The following is a 6000-nucleotide window of genomic DNA, read 5'->3' as shown; positions in this document are numbered from 1 at the left end:
GAAACTATTAAACCATTACTAATGCAATGATTCAGTGCATAGATGTTCAAAAGCTTTCAGAATATTTGGCAGCAGCAACTAAAAGCTTCTACTGAGTAACTACTATGTAGGGATAACAGTTGGATATTAATTTTTTTAAGTCAACTGCAGTTCAAAAATCAAATACTTATAGTGTCTGTCTTCATGGTGAGCTTGAATGCAAAAATATACCTTTTAGGGTCCCAGTCCTGTAACTGACTCCACATGACTGCCCCCTGAACCAAGACAGAGGGAGGTACAGAATTGGGGGCCTAAGATAGCCCCGTTAAGACTGGATATGAAAGTCTAGACAGTGTTTCTGAAATATGGCCACATGCCTTTTCTTGCAGCCACAACCTCCTGGGCTGTTACGGGCGGCCGGGGGGGAGGAAAGAAAGTAGTAGCTCCTTCCCATTCCTGTTGCTCCTGGATGCACCGCCTTGGTGTTGATTGCTGGGGTGTCAGCACAAGCTGGGCCCTGCCCCCCCCCCGTGGAGACACCTGGGGCACAATGTCAGAGAACCAAGCAGCCAGGGCCATCCTTAGGCATAGGCAAAATAGGCAGATGCGTAGGGCCTCACTCTGCCTGGGGGCACCACTCTGCAGGCAGCCCAGACAGATGGAAAGCAGTGGAGCATGTAAGAGCAGGGCTGCTGGGTCCTAAAGAGAGCAGAATGTTGCACAGTCTGAGGGAGGGGAATCGCTGCTGGGGTCTCTGGGAAGGGGAGGGTGTAGGGGTTGGGGAAGGAGCTCATCTGTGAGTGTGACTCTTTCCCCCCACCTGAGGTGAGGCGAGGCAGGCTCTGTAGCTCTGGAACCAGTATCCTTTGTTGTCCCCCATAACATCCATTCTTCTCCCCCGCTGCCCCACTGAGCACCCCACCTTTCTCCCTCCTCCCCAGGAGCATTTCTTTCTCTCTCCTCCTTCCCCTCTGTCAGGGCTGAGTTGAGTGAGGTGCTGGAGGGTAGGTGGGGGGAAGAGGCTGGCTGGCTGCCTGCTGAGGAATGAAAGTGAAAGTAACTCACTTCCTCGGCAGCGAGCCAGGATTGGAATGTCACACAGGGCTGGGCTGGGGTTAGCCAGATGTGTGAAAAATCAGGATAGGGGATTGGGGTACAGTGATCAGATATCCCTATTTTATAGGGCCAGTCCCAATTTTGGGGTATTTTTCTTATATAGGCTCCTTTTACACCCCCCATCCCTGTCCTGCTTTTTCACACTCTCATGGTACTCTAGTGGGGGTAATGGTGCCTATATAAGTACAAAGCCCCAAATATTCGGGACTGGCCCTATAAAATCCGGACACTGGATCTGGCCACCTAGATGGGGAGTGCCTCTCACTGCTGGACCTGCCAACGATCCATCTCATCCACGTGGGGAGCTGCACAGGGCAGGATGAGCTGCTGTGGCTCCACCGGGTTTGCCCCGTCCTAAGATCAGATGCTGGTGCTAACTTCACCATGGTCTATAAAGGCCTATGTGTGGTGCCCATCTGGTGTTGGATGGACCTGAGGTTTGCTGCTGCTGTGCCACTCTGCACCCCAAGAGGTGGACTTTGGGGGTGCCTGCAGTTTTCCACCTGTCTCCTCCTCTCCTGCAGCTGTTGGACCAGCAGCTGGGCGGGTGAGCCAAGACAATGAAAAGCGGACTGTGTGCCATTGTAGATTGTCATTTAACAACTTTGGTTTTGCCAAAATTCTTACTAACAATCCTGATCCATTTCAATATTTTTTTTTTTTCAAAAATCAAGTATCTTACCAAAAACAGAAAAATTTAGTTGTAACAATTATTAGTGACAGGTTTGGTTTGAGGAGGGATGGGCAGTTTTTCATCCAAGAGAAACAAAAAATGTTTGACTGACTTTCCTATAGCTGTTCTCCTATAAGAGCTTCCACAACTGTAATATGCTGCAATCTCCTTAAAGTGTATATAAAGCAGAGGTCGGCAACCTACGGCACCGTGTCAAAGGCGCAGGTGAGCTGATTTTGATGGTATGTCTGCGGCAGGCTGAGCGGCCAGCCCCATCACTGCCTAGGGGTTCCAGACTGCGCCCTATTGCCAGCTGGGCATTATCCGCCCCACTCACACCTGCCTGCTGCCTGGGACCCCCAAAAAAACGCCAACGGCTGGCAGCGGGCTAGCAGCGCCAGCTGAACCACGTCACCTGCTGCCCGGTCTTGGTTTCAATTTACTTTCAGTGCAGTTGCCTGAGCAGACCAGTGGCCAGCACTTTTGCCACTCCGTATTCTACTGAGTGTACGCATTCTAGTTCTACTTCTAATTCTACATTCTACTGAGTGTACATGCCACTGTATCTACTGACATTCCTGTAACAGTAACATCAGGAGAATGGAATCTCAAAACAAAGCCTCATTAAAAAACTATCTCGCGCTCTACCAATGAGTCAGAACGCTTAACTGGTCTTGCTATTCTTGAATCGAATAAGACAACGACTTTGAACTTTGTCGTAGATGATATATTACTGATTTTGCAGCCAAAAAAAAGCCAGAAAGCATTGCTTCTAATTAACAACAAATCCTTGTTTCAATACCTCTTCAATAAATTATCCAATAAATTTTGACAAATTAAAAAAATTATATTATTTGCATCATTCTGTCAAATCAGAATTTTCTCTATAATCTACTTCTTTAGTGCTAGTCCATCAGCATTACAGTGTGCTTCAGTAAGTTAAACTGGTTTTTAATAACGTGAATGTGGCAAATTTTCCAGTACTGTATGCTTATATTTGTGTTGCTAAGAGCAGATCAGGCACAGGGGCACCAGTTTAATAATCTCGCCTAGGGCACCATAAATCCTAAGGACAGCCCTGCAAGCAGCCAGTGAGTTCCCTACCTTCCTGGGGCGGTGGGGCTCAGGCTTCGGGCCTGGAGTGGCGGGGCAGCAGTCTCTGGCCACAGGGCTTCAGACTCCAGCCCCCCACTGACTCCTCCTACACCTCCATTGCCCCTGGCCCCTGCTGCCTCCCCCAACCCCACATTACTGGGAGGGTGGGGTTGTCCTCCCGCTGTGCCAGATACCAATTTCTGAACTGCAGAGCTCTCCCGGGAACTACAACAGGGAAAGGAGCAGAACCTAGAGCCACCGGGCAGCCACATGCTGGCAGCTCCTCCAGCACCACTGCTGTACGCCCCCCTCCAGCCCCGCCCTCAGCCCTGTCCTCTGTGGGGCTGCTGTACAGACACCAGTCAGGAGGGCTCAGCTGTGTGGGAGGGCTGGGGGCGGTACAGCAAACCTGCTGGAGGAGCTGCATGTTCTGCTCCTTTCGCCGCAGCGTTCTCCCTGGAAATGGAGCAGTGAAAGGAACAGAACACTGGCACCACCCCTAGCTTGGCTGTACCACCCCTAGCCCTGTTCCCCAGCACAACTGCTGTATAGACCCCAGGCAGGAGGACTCCGAAGACACAGCTGCATGGAAGGGCTAGAGGCAGGACGGGGGTAGCCCCATCTTCTTCTGCTCCTTTCCCTGCTGCGGTTCCAGAAAGCCCCTCCAGCACGGCTGTAATGCCCCCAGCCTGGTCCTCTGCCCTTCCATGCAGCTACATCTCCTGAGTCCTCCTGCCTGTGGTCTGTACAGCAGAAGTCATCCTCCGGTGTGAGAGCCCCCCGCCAGCTAACGTGGGATGAATGTGGATCATGGGGCGGGGACGGGGAGAGCACAGGGGCCCCAGACTGAGGTGGGGTGGGATGGGGAAGTGTCACAGCGGGAGATCACATACACCCCCTTTGTGTCCCTCTCATGAGCGTAGCGCACAAGCAAGAAATGATTTCTCCTTGCCCCAGTGATTGCACTAGGAGAAGTTTTTAAACCTTTTTTCCTTTTGCAGATCCCCCCCAGTTTTGATTTGAGAGGCAGACCCTTTTGGAAATCTTAGACATACAGGCGAGTCTCATCTTATGCACAGTTAACATGCGCTAATTCAGCTTTGAGCAGTCGGCAAAAAAACCCAAAGAGAAAAACAATTTAAACACTGTAGCTGTAGTGCAGGAGACTCCGCCCACCAGCACGCTCAATGTAATTTTGACTGTAGGTACTTTGTGGTTTACACACTTACAGCGGAACGTAACCCCAGTGTAAGATGAGACTCGCCTGTAGTCTGCAGACCGCCAGGGGTCTGCGGACCACAGGTCAAAACCCACCGCACTAGAGGGAACAGCTCCCCCACTGGGCGTGAACCCCCGCCCCATGCACCAGCCAAATATTTGCGAAGTTTCCTCCAACAAAATTCATGCCAGAATTGCCTGCAAAGGTACTGGCGGGTCCAAACGGAAACATCTCAGGATTGCACACGCCTTGCCATGGCCTCGGGGCTCCAGGTGGTGCCAGTACGCGCCAGGCTCCCCCAGCTCAGCCCAAAGCCTAGACCTGCCCGCGGGCTCTCCCGCCGCCCGCACTACAAGCCCCACCCAGGTGACTCTTCTGAGCCCTGGGGGCGGGGCGGGACTCGGGAAAGGTCCCGCTTCGGGCAGGGCTGGGGGCTCGTGGCTCACCTGCTCGTTCCCCAGCAGCGCCCCACGCTGGCGGGCACTGACAATCCCCAGCCGCATTACTAGCAGCGGAGCCGCTCTCAGCCCCACCCCGCGGGCCACCCTGACACAGGTGCCTCTCCCCCGCCCTCACCCCGCTCCTCCTTCGGGCGGCGCAGGAAGCACATGGCAGGCAGCCCCCGCTCTGGCCCCTCCTGAGCCGCCTTCTGCCGCCGCTCGGCCTGGGCCCTGAGGCGCCGCGTGGCAGCTTTGGCCTCAGGCTTGTTCCCCGGGAGGGGAGCGGTCCCGCGGGCGAGACGGGGCTGCAGGTGACAGGACAGGTCAGTGTGTAAAACCCAACCGGGCTTAACCAAACCTCTGACGTGTCACTTCCTTCAGGGGAGAGCCCGGCCGACCCGGTGCTGCAGCGCTCAGCCCGTGGGGGGCAGGAAGGCGATAGCTATGGCACAGCCCATGTAAACTCGTTCTCAGGGAACTAGTGCGGACAAGGCACTCTAATTGGGCCATAATCATCTTCCAGGGGAAGTGCTTGAAGCTCCCTCCTCCAGCTATTAAGGAGACATAAGAACGACCATACTGGGTCACCCCAAAGGTCACTCTAGCCCAGTATCCTGTCTTCCAGCAGCAGCCTCTGCCAGGTGCCCCAGAGGGAATGAACAGAGCAGGTAATAACCACATGCTCCATCTTCTGTCACCCATTCCCAGCTTCTGGCAAACAGGCTAGGGATGCCCTCCCTGCCCATCCTGGCTAATAGCCATTGATGGACCTGTCCTGCATGATTTTATCTAGTTCTTTTTTGAATCCTGTTATAGTCTTGGCCATCACAACCTCCTCTGGTAAGGAGTTCCACAGGTTGACTGTGTGAAAAAACAGTTCAAAATACTCTTCAAAAATACTTCAAAGCAAAGGAAGAACATAGTGCAAATAGGAGGGCATAGGCCTGTTAAACACAATTTAATATGTTTTAAAGTGTCTCCTCTTTTCTATGACTGGTTGTCCACCTAAGCACATGTTGGAGTTGCCAAGGCCAAGGGAGTTGTTGTGAAGTTGAAAAGGGAAATGGTCAGGACACATACTGTATGAAGATGCGTACCATGCTATGAATGGAGGAAGACCCCTGTACTAGACCATCCCATCACTGTCTTTAATCTAGTACAGGGCATGGGCCATGTGTTAGTTGCACATATAGACAATTTGATAGCCACAATTAATACTCCAAGGGGGGGATTCTGCATCACTGCACATGTGCAGAATTTATATCACCCACAGATTTCTTTGCTTCCCCACAGAAAAATGACTGCTAGTCTGGGCTGAGGAGGACAGGACTTCCTAGTCCCCTGCATGGCATCTGGGGCTCAGTCAGACCCACCTCCAGATTTCTCCACTGGCTGCAAACTCCCCCTTCCCCACCACCATTTCCTGCACCCATCACTCCTCAGCTGCAGGGGAAGGGATCCCTGTACAGGGATCCATG

This window comes from Chelonoidis abingdonii, chromosome 1 (assembly GCF_003597395.2).
Source record: "Chelonoidis abingdonii isolate Lonesome George chromosome 1, CheloAbing_2.0, whole genome shotgun sequence".
In the NCBI taxonomy this organism is placed as follows: Eukaryota; Metazoa; Chordata; order Testudines; family Testudinidae; genus Chelonoidis; species Chelonoidis abingdonii.
The sequence above is the reverse complement of the archived record's forward strand: the minus strand, read 5'-3'. Positions refer to the sequence as shown.